Raw genomic sequence first — 19,587 nt, 5'->3', positions numbered from 1 at the left:
CCATGGATTGATTTAGTCAAACCACTTATAGGTGTTTGAATTATTTGCAGCCCTTCATCTGCCGAGATCTCCCACGCTGTTAACAATAGAACAAACCTCTCTACCTGATTGGTTACATTTTTTGTATTTCCAGAAAACATGTGTTACCCAATCTTCAGTAAACAACTACAAATGCACATCTGCTTTTTACTAAACCAAACTACCATCCTGAAGCTTCATGGTGCCTTCCCATCTTCCGTGAAGTCATCCAAAAAATGACTTCTAAACTTCTCATCTTTCAAACATACTCAATTAAAGAATCTCATGCAACTTGATAATTTCCTTCTAGTGCCTTCCTACAACATGATTATCATTTCTGAAACGCCATCAACTATGGCAAAAATACAGTACTTATCTCATTGAGCCCATGTAAGACCAACAGAAAGCCCATCCTAATGTCCTGTGCGGCATGAGAAACGCATAAAAACACGTCCTTCAGATGTATTACATATTTGACACCTCTCCACATGTTGAAGCTCATGGATTGCAACTTTCAACAAATAAAACTGATCTTCAACCAGCATCAAAGCATTGTGTTACCAAGTCCACCCTCATGCACTTTTGTGGTACTGCTTTAACATAAAGAACAGTTACAGGTGCACAATTAGCTTCTTTAGATCAAGTAAAGTAGAGAAGAGAGAATAGGAGAGAATAGATTGGCTTGTCAAGAGACAGAGCCCACCATACTTTATTTATAATCAGAGATTGTTACGAGAACAGAAATAAAATCCTAGCAAATAATCACATCTGCAACATGTGCATAATGAACCTGGACACTCTAGTGTATCCGGGTCCGGGTCACGGGTCATCTATCAACACTCCCCCTCAAGTTGGTGCATACATATCACGTATGCCCAACTTGGAAACAATAGGATGGAAGGACTTGACTGTTAGACATTTAGTCAAAACAACGGCAAGCTGGTTTTCAGTTTTGACAAATGGAGTACAAATCAGACCATCTTCAATCTTATATCCTTGATGAAGTGTCGGTCGATCTCAACATGTTTAGTTCTATCATGCTGAACAAGGCTAGAGCTATACTGAATAAAAAAAGGTCGTACCCAGTGCACAAGGCTCCCGCGTTTAGCAGGGTCTAGGGAGGTTCAAATGTACGCAGCCTTACCCCTATTTCCAGAGAGTCTCATAAGCCCTTCTGGTGCTAGTCTTAGATCTTGGAGAAGTTTCTTTAACCAAATCAGTTCGCAAAGCCCTTGTGCCATTGCCCTGTATTCTGTTCAGCAGTGGACCTAGAAACCATAGATTGTTTCTTGCTTCTCCAAGTTACCAAATTCCCTCCGAGGAGAGTACAATGGCCTGAAGTTCGATCATCAATAGAACCAACCCAGTCAGCATCAATAGAGGATTTTAACTTCAGATTCCCATTATTAAAAAATAGGATACCTTTTCCAGGTGTTGACTTCAAATACAGAAGAATTTTGTAAACAGCCTCAAGATGTGTAGTCTTCAGGTCATGTAGGAATCGACTGACAACTTCTACGGCATAGGCAATGTCTGGCCTAGTGAGATAAATATATAAGTCTGCCGACAAGACGCTGATATCGGTCTTTGTTTACAAAGTTACCACCAGTGCTGCTGAGTTGGTGGTTAACTTCAATAGGCGAATCGGCAAGCTTGCAACCAAGCATCCCAATTTCGTCCAGAAGGTCTAGAACATACTTTCTTTAAGAAATGAAGATTCCTTTGTTGGATCTAGCTACTTCGATTTCCAAAGTGTACTTGAGATGCCATAAGTCATTTGTTTCGAACTCAATTGCCAGTCGAGTTTCTAGAAGGGAGATTTCTTCTTCATCATCTCCAGTGATCACTAGATCATCCATGTAGACAATAAGAGCAATGACCTTATCAATTTTGTGCTTAAGAAATAGGATATGATCTGCATTACTCTGTTTGTAGCCAAACTTCAGCATAGCCGTTTGAAATCTGCCAAACTAGGCACGAGGAGACTGTTTCAACCCATAGAGTGATTTTTGCAGTCTACACACTTTGCCGAATGTAGTAGATGATTCGAAGCCAAGAGGAATGTCCATATAGACTTCTTCTAAATCACCGTTGAGGAAGGCATTTTTTACATCTAACTGTTGAAGATCCCATCCCAAGTTTGCTGCACAAGACAGCAAGGCTCGAATAGAATTCAATTTTGCCATTGGGGCAAATGTTTCCTGATAATCAATGCCATAGGTCTGAGTGAATCCTTTGGCAACCAGTCTAGCTTTGTAGCAAGCAACGGTTCCATCTGCATTCTGGTTTATTGTGAACACCCACTTGCATCCAAGTGCCTTCTTTCCATTAGGACAAGGCACAAGCTCCCTAGTATCATTTTTCTTCAACGCCTGCATTTCCTCTACTATGGCATTCTTCCATTTTGGGTCTATCACGGCTCCCTTCCAACCCTGTGGAATAGACACAAAAGACAGAGATGAAACAAAGGCACGGTAGGAGGGGGACAAGGACTCATAAGAAATAAAGTTAGAAATGGGATGTTTGGTGCAAGCCCTTACTCCTTTTCTAAGAGCAATTGGCCGATCATCAAGAATAGGAGGTTCATTACCAGTTGTTTGAATGGGAAGAACCTGCTCGGGAGGCATAGATGAACATGATATGTTTGGGACAGTCTTTTTCTTTTGCCTAGAGTAGGTGATGAGATCTTGTTGTTTTGCTGCAGCATTAGTCTCAACAACTTACTCCCCCTGAATACTTTGATCCTCCTGAAGATGAACGGTATTAATGACAAACGGAGATGAAGGATTCTCTTCTTCTAGAGTCCCCCCTGAAGAGAAGACTGATAGTAAGGTTCATCCTCGTGAAAAATAACGTCCATTGTAATAAACATTTTTTTGCAAGGAGGATGATAACACTTATAGCCTTTCTGAGAAGCAGAATACCTAAGAAAGATACACTTGAAAGCCTTGGGGTCAAGTTTGGATCGAGAGGGGGAAGAGTTATGAGCAAAACAAACACCCTAAAATACAGGGAGGGAGATGGGAAGCAATAGTGGGATTAGGAAGTTGGTACACTAGTGTTTTAAATTCAAGGGCAACAAAAGGAACTCTATTGATAAGAAAGGCAGCAGTAAGCACAGCATCGCCCCCAAAATACTTAGGAACCTGAGTAGTAAACATCAGAGAGCAAGTGACCTCCATAGGTGGCTGTCCTTCCTTTCTGGGATACCATTTTGCTCAAGAGCACGGACATAGGAGGTTTGGGAGAGAATTTCATGGATATCAAGGTGCTGGCCAAATGAACCATCAATGTATTTTGTCCCATTGTCACTGCGGATAACTTTAACCTGGGCATTAAACTAAGTTTAAAAGGATCATCCAGTGGAAGGACTAAAAAACAAGAAAAAATTTATATTTGGGCCGAAGAAGATAGACTCAGGTTAATCGAGTACAATTGTCAATAAAAGTGATAAACCATCGAAACCCACCTCGAACAACTACCAGAGAAGGACCCCATAAGCCAGAGCGAATAATGTAGAAAGGAATCAAACTTTTATTATCAATGGAAAAATACAAGGACCGTGTGTGCTTAGCAAATTCACAGATTTACAATTAAAATTGTCCAAATTAAATTCTTTGACTAACGAAGGAAACAAACGGCATAAAACGAGAAGGTATGGCAGAGACGACGATGTTAGTGATGGAGACAACATAGGTCACAAACTTCATGGGTAATATGGGCTGAAGCTGGGGAGAGAGCAACAATAAGAAAGGGTTCCAAGTAGTAAAGACCATCCCATACTCTACCATATCCAATCATTGCCCCTGTCACTAGATCCTGAAAGACACCCTAAGAAGAAAAGAAGTAAACAGAACAATTGAGATCAGTAGTGAGACGGTAAATAGAAAGTAAATTGGCACAAAGATTGGGAACATGTACGACAGATGATAAAGACATACTAGGAGTGCACTAGTGCAGGAGATAAAAGGCAAACAAGTCCGAGGAGCTTGTCATATGGTCTGAGGCTCCCGAATCAATAATCCACGAAGAACAAATTTGAGAGGACTCAAGAAAAATACCTGAGTAGGCTAGATGGGAAGCAAAGGATGATGAGAAAGCTATGGTAGAAGAGGCAGAACCAAGTTGAGTAACCATACATTGGAGCTGATGCACAAGTTGTTCTACAGACATAGACGAAGTACCAGTAACGGCTTCAGAGTTTCAATTAGGTCAGCCTGAAACTAAGGACGAGTAGAACTAGTAGAACCAACCTTTCCTCCTTTTTCGCCCCCGTTAGGACGGCCATGTAATTTCCAGCAGGTCTCCCTTGTGTGGCGGTGGCGGCCATAGTAATCACATTGCACTAGAGCACAAGCAGAACCAGGTTAATTGACCATTCTAGCACCCTCCACGGGTAAAGAGGTCTGTGGTGTACTAACAAGAGCAGATCGAGGAGGTGCAATAGGAGGCATCATGATAGAACGACGGTGATCCTCATGTTGAATCATATTACAGGCTTCAAGTAGAGTAGCAAAAGCACTCAATACTCATGTTGAGAGCTTGAATCCTTATCTGATCATACTCTTGATTAAGGCAAGTGAGGAAAGCATAGACTCGTTCCATTCCATGTTCCTTCTCAAACGTGGCAACAAAAGTAGGGCTGGTCATGGTAACAGGATAATAGAAGTCCACTTGTTGCCATAAAGTCGTCAAGGCAGAATAACAGGCAGACACAGAGAGATCCTTCTATTTAGTTTCTTGCGTTTGACGACCGATTTCATAGGTTTGGGCAATAATTGTTGGCTTGTCCATAAGTATTCTTCACAGCATCCCATGACTCCTTGGCTGAGCTGAGAAGGACAAATGTGGAACAAATGGAGGATTCCATGGAGTTCAACAAGAATGACATGATCAAGGCGTCAATTTGCTAACCAATTGTCCTTGACCGGAGAGTCAGTGGGCATAGGGGTATCACCATCAATATAGCCCTAAAAATGATTACCACGGATGGTAAGGAGGCAGGCGCGAGACCATGCTAAGTAATTCGATCCATTCAACTTAGTGGTATCGGGTTGTTGAGTAGGACGTTGTTGAGGAGCAACAGGGTGACTTAGATCACCACTCCCAATAACAGTAAATGTGATAGAATCCCCAACTAAAAACCAACCAAAAGCAATGTAGTTGAAGGAGATAGCACTCACAATAAGGGAGAAGCAGCAGTTGCACAAAAAAAGCAGGAGAGAGGCCAATAATCACCAAGGAGCCAGTGAGGAAGTCAGCAACAAGAAAAAAATATTATTGGGCAGTCAGCAACAGCGTAGCAACGGCTACGAGGGCCAACAGGTTGCATAGAGAAGACTGGGAGAACTGATAGGGGCCCAGCAAGGCACCGGCAGAGCTGGCCGGGCTTGTAGAGAGCCGAGAGACACCAGCAGGGGCAAACGAAGGGCTTGGCAGAGGGAAGGACCCTGGAAGGTCTGACGAAGGCAAACAAAGCCCTGTGAGAGTCCAGCAATGGCTGGCGGTACCAGAAAAGGGGGCCAGCAAGGCTGGCGACAGGCCAACAAGTGGTGGCCGACAAGGGCGGTGCAAAATAGAGGCTCTAGAGGGGGCGACATAGGCTGCAGGGGTGGCAACAACGGAAAACACCATGGCAGCAGTGGCGGCAGGTAGTGGTTAAAGGCGGTGGTTGGTGGTTAATGGTCAGGGATGGTTAGCATGGTGAGACATGCATGATCACATGTTCAGTCAACCATGCTAAACCAAGAGGCCGAAGCCTCAGCAACGAGTACCCTTTTAGTTAAAAAGAAAAAAGAAAAGAGGATTTACTCTGATACCAAGTTGAGAAGAGAGAATAGGAAAGAATAGATTGGTTTGTCAAGAGACAAAGGCCACCACACTATATTTATAATCAGAGATTGTTACAAGAATGGAAATAAAATCCTAGCAAATAATCACATGTGCAACATGTGCATAATGAACCTGGACACTCTAGTGTATCCAGGTCCGGGTCACAGGTCATCCATCAACGAGTAACTATCTTGTAATAGATACTCATCATTCAGTCCTTATTTATCAAACAATTAAAGCAAGAGCTCTCATTCTCTGCAAGTATCTCCTAGAAATTTAAGACCTGATCACTCTATCTTGGCTGCCATAGTACCTAAAAGGCATATATATGGTCATGGCTCTGCTGAGGGCGGTCCCCGGTGCAACGGTATGGTTGCTCCATTGTGACCTAGTAGCCGCGTGTTTGAGTCGTGAAACAGCCCCTCCACGTAGTGGGGGTAAGGCTGCGTACATTATGACCCTCCCCAGTAATGTAAGACTAGAACCTGAATAGGTCTAATTCAAGGCAGGATCAAATAGAAAACCCTCCAATAAATAAGAAATCATACGAGGGAATCAAGAGAACAATGGTAACTAAAATCATGAGGGAACCAAAGAACAATGGGAACTCAAATGAGGGAACAATTTCCTTGGTTGAAAATTGAAATAACAAATAAAAACCCACAAATTTGTAACCATAGTTATCAAGACTTCACCATGGCGTCCAAGCCAAAGTACCAAAACTCGGAATTCGGTACCAACTCGACCCTTGGAAAAATCGAGTCGAGTCGAGTCGAGATCAGATCTTGGTGGATGCGGTTATGTATAATTGGAGATGCATGTTGTTATCGTTTTTCCAAAACCTTGGCGTAACCAATGGAGATGGGCCGAACCATCTGGTGAATCCAAATAAGCCGACCCATCTCTCTGTTTGTCGCCTATAACAGGAGATCTCTCCTTGCTAGAGCGCACTTGGGCGGAGTAAAGTGTTGCCGTTGCTTGCTAGATAGACACGCTTCGCCTACTCCCTCCCCGTGTCCATAAGCGCTCCTGTCCAGAGCGATCTCGCCAAGTTAGTGCATTTTTTTTTTCTTCGACTCGAAGCCTCAACTCGGTGGGTTTTAGACCTAGTTTGGGTCTGAACCTGATATTCAGCCTATTTTAGGCCAATTAAACACAATGGCAGTATCAAATTTTGCAAAAACAAAGTCCAAATATGAGTTTCACTTTGGACCATAGGTTGGTAGGCGACGACGTACTAAAATACCCTACTCTACACATAATTTAGTAATAGAAAACAATCAAAACTACACATCTACAAGATTCCACTCACGAGATCTCAGTTTTTTGAAAAATCGAGTCGAGTTACCATACGATTTTAAAAATTACACTATCTCGGTTGAGTTCTTGGGGTTGTGATCTCGGGTCGACCCAGAACTCGACCCATCTACCTCTTTAAAACTTACCTAACTCTACAAAACTCGACATATCTCGGTCGAGTTCTGTCCAAAGCCCATTTTCTTCCCCATTTGAAGCTCCTCCATTTTACCTGCGGATTTCAGGTTCTGACCTTCGGGAGAGTTGAATCAGCTGCACATTTAAAGGATTCAGCTACACATCTACAAGATTCATCTCAAATTTGAAGCATCTTTAAGATTCATCCCATTTGAAGGTCCTTCTTCATTAATTAAATGTTTTGATTGCTTTCTATTACTAAATGATGTGTAGAGTAGGGTATTTTAGTACGACGTCGCCCACCAACCTAGGGTCCGAATTGAAACTCATATTTGGACTTTGTTTTTGCTAAATCTGATAGTGCCATTGTGTTTAAATGGCCTAAAATAGACTGAATACCAAGTTTCAGACCCAAACTAGGTCTAAAACCCACCGAGTTAAGGCTTCGAGTCGGGAAAAAAAAAATGCACCAACTCGGCAAGATCTCGACTTGACTCGGTTTTTCTAAGGGTCGAGTTGGTACCAAGTTCCGAGTTTTAGTACCTTGTAAATTACAGCAGAGAACCATGCTTATGAAAATGGTCCATATTCAAAGGGGAACACAGACACAAGCACCTCAATTATCATCAAGTTAGATTGCAACTTGATTATCACAAAACATCATTACAGGTTGATTAATTGGAAAACCCATCTCTTGAAGGAGTGATTTTAACCACATCAACTCAGTTGTAGCCACAGTTGTTTGATTCTTACTACGCCGCGAGACAAGATTGCCACCAATAAAAGTGCAATAACCTTTGGTAGACCTCCTACCACCATCAGCACCAGCTCAATCAGCATCCAAAAACCCTACCAGATCAACATTCTGAAGTGATAGATAAATGAGCCCTTTTCCTGTAGCCCCTTTCATATACCTTAGAATACAACAAGCCACCTCCCAGTGAACGCAAATTGGCTAATAACACCCACAATAAAGGAAATGTCAGGACAAGTAACAGTCAAATAAATAAGCTTCCTAACTAGTCTCCTATATCAGTGCGGATCATCAAACACTTCACCATCATCTGTGCCAAACTTCTGATGAGGATCCGGAGGAGTATCTACGGGTTTACATCCAAACATACCACTTTCAGACAAAAGATACAACACATACTTCTGTTGGGACCATGGTATAAAATCTCGCGATATATCGGCGATATATCGCCATATTTCGTAAATCTCGACATGTCCGAGATACGAAACACTTCCGAAACAAAAAAATACAATATCTCGTCGATATATTGTGATATATCGACGATATATCGTGGATCTCACGATATATCGCAAGATCTCACGATATATCCCGAGATATTGAAAAAGTGACAAATAGTGTCACACTAAGGCCCCTTTTATACCATATTTCGCAGCTCTTGGTCGATATTTAGACCGAGAGCGTAAAATCAATTTTTCTCTCTTCTTCCTCATTTTTTGCTTTTCTTCCTCCCTTCCAAGCCTCATCCAAGCATTGTTGAAGCTCCTTGTCGCCGGGAAGACGTCGGAGGGTCATCTAAGCTCATCATCCAAGCCTATTTTCATTATTTACGGTAAATTCTATTTCTCTAAAACTATTTTTTTTTTAAAAACTTTGTACAAATGTTGTTGGATGTTGATGATATTAATATATGTTAGACACCGGAGGCCGATCTACAGCCTCACGGTGTCGAAATTTTTTTCCCATATGTATTTTTTTTATTTTTTTTCTGGTTTTAAAAATTCATTTTCCTACAACTAAAATAGAAAATAATTAGGGGTAATATGACTTAGATGGCAATGAATTAAATATATGTTAGACACCAATGGCCGATCTACGGCTTCACAGTGTCGGATTTATTTTTCTGCTCTTAAATAATTCTTTTAATTTTTTAAAATTAAGAAAAATATATAAAAAATTTAAAAAACAGAAATAAATAAGGAAAAATATGAGTTTTAAGTTTAAAAAATAATGAAAAAATATGAAAGTTATTTCTATATGTTTTGAGATGCATTACATGTATATTATGTTTACTAATTTTTGGTTTTGCTGTGTTAGGTCAATACTTATATTAACATTATATATAAAAAATTGGTTTTAATTATGTGAAAAATATAAAGGTTAGGGGAAAAATATTAAATAACTATACAAGTGTATTAGTAATCTAAAAGTGTCAATTGAAGTGCATCTACATTAAGTTTTTTAATTATTTGTGTTACTTACATTGCAGTAAACAAGTATCATTATGGCGGATCGTAATAGACAACGTGCAAAGGGCAAGCAAAAGGTGGGGGAAAGTAGTCAACAAAGGGGGCGGAGGGAACAAAGAGAATAGAGGGAACAAGAGAGACCAGCCAGCCAGCATAGGGTGACATTGCATGGTTACATGGTACTCCCATTGATGAGGATAAGAGAAAATCTATATGTAACTATTGTCACATGCAATTTATGGGAGGTGGGTCCAGTAGACTTAAACAACATCCGAGGGAGGATCTAAAGATGTTGTAGGTTGTCATATGCTCCCTACAAGTAGCCAGGGAGATTGGTGATAGTTTGAGGGGAAGAAAGAAGAGGAAGGCTGACAAGCAAAGGATAAGAGAACAACTTGAGGATACAGTGAGGAGTTCGATGGGAGGAGGAAGACGATACAATGATGATGATGATGATGATGATGACATTTCAGTACCTGATGACATACAAACAGCAGAGGAGGCTAGGGATTTTAGGCGGACTGTTTCAAGGAGTAGAGTAAGTTTTCAAGATGATCAGAGAGACAAAGAGTAGGGGGTAGTGGAGGAGGGCGTTGGAGGTCCTAGAACTTTGAATCCTTTTAAAAGATCACAAAGTGTGAGGGCAGCCCCAACACCTCTACCAGTACCAGTACCACCATCAACATCTGATCCTAAATTGCATAAAAAGAAAAGAAGCAATCAACCCAGAATCAAAGGAGCATGGAAGGGGATGAAGGGATTGGTTAAAGAATCAATAGCTAAGTGGATGCTATACCATACCATCCCAGCAAACACTGCACAAGGCCCCCATTATGATACCATGATAGATAACATTGCAGAGGCTGGCCCAGGATTCAAGGGCCCCACCCCATATGAGGTAATGAATGTTTATCTACCTCAACAAAAGAGTGAGATTGATGAGTACATTAGTGAGATGAGGAATATGTGGGAGACATATGGGGTGACTATAATGGCAGATGGATGGACTGGGCCTACAAGAAAGTCCATCATCAATTTCATGGTTTATTGTGATGGGAGGACAGTGTTCCTTAAATCTGTGGATGCATCCAAAGAGATAAAGGATGCAAAATATATTTACAGATTATTAAAGGAAGTAGTGAAAAAATATGTGGGTATTGAGAATGTTGTCCAGATTGTAACGGACAATGGAAGTAACATCAAGCTGGCCGGTGAGAAGATGATGAACAATAGTAAGTACCGGCTCTTCTGGACTCCTTGTGCAGCCCATTGCATAGACTTAATGCTAAAAGATATGGGAAAGTTAAAGTTGGTGAAGACTGTGGTTGAAAGTGCAAGACAAGTCACCAACTTTGTATACAACCACTCCTATGCACTCAATCTATTGAGGGAAAAATGTAGGGGTGACTTGGTTAGGCTTGGTATCACAAGATTTGCCACCAACTACATTGCTCTCAAAAGCATTGAGACAAAGAAGGCCGGGCTGAGAAGCATGTTTGCTTCTGAGGAGTAGTTTGAATGGAACGGTTCCAAGACTGCAAATGGGAGAGAAGCACAAACAACGATGTCATCTGAGGACTTCTGGACCAAACTAAGCAAAGTGGTGAAAGTTTTAGAGCCAGTAATTAAAGTTCTACATGTTGCTGACTCCGCTCTGAAGGGCTCAACTATTCCAGTCCTATATGCTACAATAGACTTGATGAAAGATAGTGTCTATAGTGTGGCTCCTCGCAGTAGCAAACACTTCTTAGATATCATAAATGCTCGCTGGGAGAATCAACTTATGCATCCACTGCATAAGGCTGGTGAGTAAATTTGTTTTATGTTTACTAATTCATAGTATTATTATTTACTAATTACCTATGCATTTGACAATACCTTTACTCTATATGTCATATTTCAGCATACTACTTGAACCCTAAGTATCAATATAACAATAGGCTTGGGTTGGAAACTCAACTTATTGATGCTGTGAAACAAGTAGTGAAGAAGTTGGAGCCAGATGGTGCACTACAAGCAATTTGCAACAATGAAGTGAGTTCATTTGGAAACTCAACTTATTGATGCTTTCAAATAAGTAGTGAAGAAGTACTTACTAATTTTTCACATGGGTGTAGATCAAGGTATTTAGGAATGCATTGGGAAGTTTTGGAACCGAGGTCATGCGATACAAGGCGAGCACGTGGTGATCTTGGTAATTCTTTTACGTTTTAAATTACATATGTATTGAAATTTGAAAGTTGAAAGTTGAAACAACATTTGGCACATGTCTTTTTTGTTGTAAACTTGTAATGCAATGAATGGTGGGTGTTGTATGGGGAATCGGCTGAAAACTTAAGAAGAATAGCAATTAAAGTCCTTGCCCAAACATGTTCTCGCATCCGGTTGTGACAGAACTGGAGTACCTTTGCACTCATCCACTCCAAGAGGCGCAGCAGTTGGGGTCTCAACGTTTATCTGACATGGTGTATGTGCACTACAACTTGAGACTGAAACTGCAACACATACGCATGGGACATGAGGGACAGAGGGGCACCATTGATCTAGCTGACATCTTTCAAGTTGACTCAGACGATGAGGACCCTATTGTGGATTGGGTGAGGGATAGAGGTGAGCCAATATTGGATGAGGAGGGAGGTAGGCCCGACCCCATGATAGCTTCTGAGATTGGTGCTGATGTGGACGAGTATATGGCTGACGAGGATCAGATACATGCAAGGGAAGCCTCACCCATACCATTCCAGCCCACTGGTGGCAATGTTGCTGATGATGAAGACTGGTCTAAGTCCTCAAATGATGATGATGGTGATGATGGTGATGCTGGTGGTGGTGATGGTGATGCTGGTGGTGGTAATGCTGCTGGTAGTGATGTTGGTGGTGGTGATGCTAGTGAAGAATTTGACGGCATGCGAGAGCGTTATGTGGTAGGCCAGGAGGCCCAGGATACGGCACCTGTAGAGCCACTCCGATTCACTGGAGAGACATAGTTTGATCATGCCACACAAGATACGGACCACGGAGCACGTGCCCCCGCACCCCCACCCTCGAGAGGCCCCCTACATACATACAACAGGAAGCGTAGGGGTCGACAAACACAATTGCAACCTGATCACATGGACATTGATAACCTATCTAGCTCTGTTGGTGGTTTGAGTATGGGTGATAAGGAGGGAGGACCGACTGGACATTGGCGTGCCCCATCTTTTGACGCACATGCCACTCCATTGGCATCGGATTATGGTGCATCACAACCTTACGGTGGATATGGATATGGATCATCATCATATGGGCAGTTTAGTGGGTAGGGGACTATGACTACATCCCATCCCGGGGACATCTTGGATCATCTTTTGTAGATAACATCTTTGCATACCCTAGCGGACCTAGCTACCAACCTCACCGACCATACATGCACCAATGCCATCGCCTCTTCGCCGGCGCCAACATCATATCACAGGATCATCTTCTTCACTGACTGAATCGATTAGTAACCCTAGTTTATATCCTAGGATAGGTTACCTACAGTATGTTGATGATTCCATTTACGTGACACTTGTGGATGACTACACTCGTTTCTTCTCCGATTCTATACCGTGGTCCACATATGTCCTTCAAACAAAGAGCAATGGACGTCGACTCCAGCGAGGCATGAGTGGGATTGATCCAGGGAGGCACAGCAACTACTATTAGCAGTTTAGCACTTGTAATTTGTAACTTAAGTTGTGATTTCATTAATCTATGTGTATTTAACTATTTATACATTAGGGTCGGCGACCGTATGTCAATCAAGGGTGCAAGCCCAAAACACCAATCTGAATTCACATTTTTACAATTTTATGGTTTAAATGTGTTTATTAAGCTTAAATAAGGCTGTCCATGAAGTTTCAGGCCTAGATATGGCCAAATACCCCCCGAGATGGACCCCCGAAATATTGCAGAAAAAATGCAATATTTCGGTCATATTTCGCGATATCTCGGATATTTCGGATATCTCGGTAGGCCCGAGATACCGATATCGCGAGATATAGTACTATGGTTGGGACAGACTAATCCCTTTCGTGCTTCGTAGAATTCAATACCAAGAAAATAGTTGAGTGATGCAGAATTGAAGTCCTACATCCGCAAGAAGAAGAAGAATTAGAAGTTGTCCAAGTAGTACTACTAGTATTAGTTAGTTGCTTATTAGTTTATTTCCCATACTTAGTTTTTATTTTGATGTAAAAGTCATGTGACTACTTAAGTGGTCACATGACCTTCTTTTTATTTTTGAATATAGTTATTTGTTTAGTAGTTATGTGACCTTTTAAGTTGTCGCATGACAAGAATCGGTTAGGCTATTTTAGGAGAAGTGTGACAACTTAAAAAGTCACATGACCTTTTTCTATGTCAATGTAATAGGGAATCGGCTAGGGGAATCTTTCCTTTTCCTAGGCTGAATAGGTGTAAGGCCCTTTGGTCAATATAAATAGGACAACCGTGGGGCTCCTCTTTACCTCACTGTTTTGAAAATTCTGCTCTTGCAAGCTGCTGTCTGCAGCAATCTCTTCCTCAAGAACACTTATTGTCTTGTGTTTGATCAAGACTGGTGGGATTGGTATTTGATCCAATTGACACAGTGAAGTCCGGGTGGTTCTTTGAAGATCTCCTTCAAGTTCAAGTTGAAGATTCAATTTTTTTTCAAGTTCTTCAATCAAACAAGCTGCTGCCAAGGAAAACCTGCAACAACAGTGAGTTTGATCCATCCAATCCATAACCCCCCTTCTTCTACTCCTATAGACCACCAAAACCTTGCACCCCTCCCTCTCTGAACATCATTCCTAAACCCTAAAACCTCCACTGACCTAACCAGCCATCACAATACTCTCCTCTCGCCCCAATGAAAATTCAATCCAAACCTCTGTCCTATTTGAGCACTCAAAACTCTAGATTCCCACATTATTCCATTTTCAAAAAACCCGAAACCCTAACTCTAAATCGCTGCAATTTCATTTTAATTCACTTTCCACCATTAAAACTAAAAAAGACCTTCACTGATAGACTACCCTAGTACCCTACATCACCTTCACATAACCCTACCATCAAACCCTAACCCAATTTGATCAAAAACACTAATTTTGGCCTACCCGATTTAGTATTCATGGCAGATCCTGGTTTATTGGCTTCTAGTTGGTCTCCTACCAATCTAGAACTACATTACTCAGAGAACCTAATTCTTTCATCTGAAAGTGCTGATGTAGAAAGGATTTTACCTCTGCGACACCAAATGTATCATTACCAGATACAATAATGTCATCAACATATACAACCAACACCACCACCTTCAAACCTCAGCAACGAACAAAGACTGATAGAGCAGAGTAGCATTGTGAAAACCCACACTTGGTAACAATTGAGCTGAATTTGTCAAACCAAGCCCTAGCCCCTAGGTGACTGAACAAAAAATCAACTAACCCGAGAATGAAGATGGAAGAACAAGAGAAAGAGAGAGAGAAGGAGACAGTGGAGAGGAAGAGAAACTAAAAAAGTGATAGATACAGTAGTTGAATTCTATCCCTGGTAAAATAGCTTTATTTATAGATGAGACACAATAAGAGTTACAATAGAATAACGAAACCCAAATTAAATAGGAACTAACAATTACTAACTAAAACTCTTACTAACCACTAACTCTCTCACGATCAAAACTAACTACCGTGAGCAATATAACCCAGCCTACCGCTAATAGGTCCAATAGGGGTCCACGACTCCTATAGACCACAATCTTAACAAATGTAAAAGCGATATACCTCATTGGAGGATCCATGGTGGACCAATAATGCAAGAGCCATCAGATGTTGTTTGATCTCAAATCAGGGTCTTGGACTGGTATTTGTTAATCGGGAGCATTGTAAAAGCATGGACCAAAAGCATAAGATATATTTTAAATTATAAGCAGATTAGTGTTTTAGAATTTTTTAATAGGGTCCAACAGTTAAACATGTTTCTTTTGTTAGTTTCTTTTGTTAGAAGTTCACTTAGATGAGGGTCTGTCATCAATGTTAAAAATTTATGTTAACATGACCGAAATTTCGTGAAATTTTTCAGTTTCAACAAAGGTAGAAACGAAACCAGTGTAATACCTGGGTCTTTCCAAGTTTCGGTCGAAATTTCGACCATGTTTCGGGTTTCGATGTAGTTTCAGTCAAATCCTTTGTATAAAATGCATGGTTTGGATCGAAAATTCACACTTTCTTAAATGCAAAAGTTCAACCATGTTTCAAGTTTCAGTATTGTTTCTCTAGTCTTGACAATTTCGACTCTACATAGGGAAACTTCGTAGAAAACCTCACTTTTTGTGATTTTTTGCCAAATCACACCCATATCTTTGTAATGAACCATATATAACATTTTATAGTTATGAAATGGTTCCAAACTTTACATTTATTATTTAATGCATATTTATTTTGGTATTTTTAATTGAATTATGTGTGCTTTTGTACTAAATTGTATAAATTGGTTATATTAGAGAAAGTATACAGCAGCATATAGTATACACTTTACGATGTGTTTTTCAGAAGTTTTGGGACCTACCACTATGTTTGGAGGGCCTAAAATCTGGTTTATCAAAAGTTTTGGGGCCTAATTTGGTCATTTGGGCCTTGAAACTAGCAATTGAAACCTGCAACAGCCGAAACTTATCAGGTTTCAATCTAAATTTCGCGAAATATTTCAGTTTCAAGCAGGTTAAAACCTGGCTCAAAACCGAAACTTTGCACCTTGTATGTCATGTTGTCTTAGTTAGTTAAGTTAGTCTACCGAGATGTCTAGAGTCCTAATAAGATGAGTATTTGATTTTCTTTTTTCTCTCTTTCTATAAATAGTTGTAACCACCCCTGGATTGAATTAAATGGATCGATCGAGATTTCGCAAAGTATTTCGGTTTCAAGAAGGTCAAAACCTGACTCAAAACCGAAACAATGAACCTTCTCTATCTATCTATCTATCTAACTATCTCTATATACACACACACACACACACACACACACACGGTATGGCTTCTTTCTCTCCCATCTTTTCTCTCTCTTAGTTGGACAACAAAGCAAGATTCTCTCTCTCTCTCTCTCTCTCTCTCTCCCCCCTCCAAACCAATAATCAAAAACTTATCTTCAAACTTTATGTTTATCCTACACCCATCAACCTTTCAATCTTCTACTATCTCTCTCCAGAACTTACCATCGGGCATTGACCACCCTTTTCTCCCTCCCAATCCACCTAATCGATATCAGTTATTCATATTATTTTATTTCTAGTTTTTAGTCCAGAAAATAATCCTTGAGATCTGGTAGATATCCTCTTAATTCTGGACTCAGATTTGATTGGTAGATAGAACTGCATCACCCAACCCCAAGTTTCCTCTTTTTTGGAGAGGAGGGGCGTAGGGGAGTTTAGGTTTAGGGGCCATGGCTCATACTTTAGTTATATGTATACAACACTTTCTTGGTGCAAGTATACTAGATAATACATACACTATTGCACGTCAAAACCCAACTCATCTGAGCTTACCTCCAAGAATTTCAAATAACTATTGTGCCATATCCAAATAGCAGACTTTTAATCTATGAACATGAAAACCCAATGACTGTGTAGCAGATACCAAGGTTATTTAAAATCGTGTAATCTGAATGCACCCTCAGAGTATCTGGTTGGTTTTGTGAACCTCTAACCTATGATATATCAAACAAACTTAATAGGAAGACTTACAAGAAAACTTCAGCCAATGCATCCCAAGTTCAATAATGATTCGTATCAACAAAGGAAAAAAATGGTTTGGGCGTACACGCAATTAGTGTCCCTCTTTTCAATACAAGAAAACAGTTCATAAAAAGAAAGAGGAACCTTCCCATTAAAAAAAAAAAAAAAAACTTGTATGACCATGCACATAGAGCTGGGTTCCAGCACGGCTATACTTGGTTTGATCAGTAAAAACCAGAACCAGACTTGTTTTCATTTCGATACCAGGTCAGGTTTCAAAATCTATGCCCAGATCTCTACAACAGTAAGCCAGCCATATCATCTGTCCACGTGGCTGCAAACTGGTAGGCTAGTACAAACATGGTGGAACATTTAATGACATTAAAATTTTACAATAAAACCCAAAAGCTGTCTGATCTGGATCTTTAAACTCTGAGCTAAATAAAAACCACAATTAAGGAATCAATTAGTTCACTGATCTTATGAAGAGCATGAAATATCTTCTAGCATTCTTGTCTAAAACAAAAACACACATTGATTTCCTGTGGCATCAGCCTTGAGGAATCCAAATCATTAACAAAATCATTTCTCTGCCAAAGCAAAATTAGAAACCAGTGGTTAACTAATTCCTCATGTGGACACATCAAAACTGGGTGGCTAGTCAGAAAATTCTGATTGTCCACCCTTTCATTTTATACAACCCATGTAAACAGCTTCAAGATGAGGCAACCAATTCTTCCCATAATGGCTTCATCCTGCCATTTTACCACTAGAGAGTAGTAAACCTTAAATGAAGAGGTGTCCAAAAGGTCTTCCTACAAATTTTCAAATCTGACCAAACTTAGCAGCTAAAGACACCCAAAATCTTAACAAAGTGAGGACAATAGTTCAACACTCTCAATCGGAAAGAAGACTTCTCATGCAACAGGCACCACATCCCAGAGTTACTAACTTGTATAAATTAGGTAAAATAAAAAAGCACAAGGCTTTCCACCCTCCATAATTGATCCCCCAAATTCACTTCCTAGCCTGTCCTCTCGACGACGCTTCTTCTTGGATTTGCATTACACCTTCCAACAGAAAAACTCCAAAAGTTTATCTCATTTGCCAAGGTTCAACATATTTGCCTCAGATTACCTTGCACCATATAAACTCCTCTGGTCCTCAAACAATACATCTAGATTCAATTTCAACCTTCTCGAATTTACCAATCCAAAAGCTCGAACTTCTTAGATTCGCCTTCGAACTTAGACTTCTAAGCTTAATCATTTTACTTGTATGGCTTAATGTGGAACCATCTTTGTGAAATATAGAATCATAAGAGCTAGAAAATCTGAAGTAAAAGAATAAAAGAAAGCTAAGCAACATCACAGGGCTCCATTATTTTACAACACTTTTATAGATACATATTCCATCATTATATTCTTATGCTAGTAGGGCTATTATTATAATTGAAACTGTTCTATTGTTTCCACTAGAGTGGAATAATCAGGATGATTAAGGACTTTTGAACCCAATCCCTTCTTTCAACTCTCCCATGAAATCAACCACTGATTGAGAAACACCATAAATATGAGTAATCATATATCACTCTGCAAAATATAGGTGCCAATTGCAGGATAGTTAAATTAAATCTTGCTAACATCAATTTCTAACAGTAATACCATTCCATAATGGTGAATTTAAACTGATATTCTCAATTCAAGGACTGATAGGGGTACACTAAAAAGAATGCAGAAGACACATTACACATGATGAGTTTTGGATCCAATCACAGGAAGAAGGATAATCAAAGACTAAGAAAAATTAACAAATTTGGAATTAAGCATCTCAATATGCTGCATTATTCCTGCAGCTTCATAACCCAATAACTAAATAATTAAATTCTTCAGAATAAAATATAATGTTTAAGCGGAAAGTACAGGCGCCTACCTATGCACTTCTGCAAATCCAACGGTCCAACCATAAGAGAATTCCACATGCCTGTTAAAGATACAAGACAGAAGTTAAGCCATGTCAAGAGAAAATGTAATAAAAACCTGCTTTACATAAATCAATGAAGTTTGAACAACAAGAAACCACTATTCCAATTAATAGTTTCCATGTTTCCATTCAGAAACTTCACATAGGGTTGTGAAGACCAGTATATCCATTCCTAGGCCTTTCTGCTCAATGTGTTCCCTGTACCTTTCATGCCTGAAAACTCCCATTATGTCCCAAATGAAACAACAGAAGATTCAAAACATAACCAAATGCTGTAACTTTGATGAGATGAAGAAGATGTCCACCTAATTAGAAGAACAAACTAAAGGATCACCTTCCCTTCTTTTCTCTTCTCTTTTCCAAGCCCAA

General features: G+C 40.1%; 1 long non-coding RNA gene across 1 annotated transcript in view; it reads right to left on the bottom strand.

The window, feature by feature from the left end:
• Positions 1-19,205, bottom strand: part of LOC122660007 — a 37,006-nt gene extending 17,801 nt beyond the window's left edge. Inside the window, exon 1 of the long non-coding RNA XR_006332596.1 lies at positions 19,168-19,205. This is a non-coding gene — a long non-coding RNA (uncharacterized LOC122660007). The remainder of the gene's footprint in view (positions 1-19,167) is intronic.
• Positions 19,206-19,587: the final 382 nt, after the last annotated feature.

The sequence above is a fragment of the Telopea speciosissima genome, chromosome 4 (genome assembly GCF_018873765.1).
Source record: "Telopea speciosissima isolate NSW1024214 ecotype Mountain lineage chromosome 4, Tspe_v1, whole genome shotgun sequence".
NCBI lineage: Eukaryota > Viridiplantae > Streptophyta > Magnoliopsida > Proteales > Proteaceae > Telopea > Telopea speciosissima.
The sequence above is the reverse complement of the archived record's forward strand: the minus strand, read 5'-3'. Positions and strand labels throughout refer to the sequence as shown.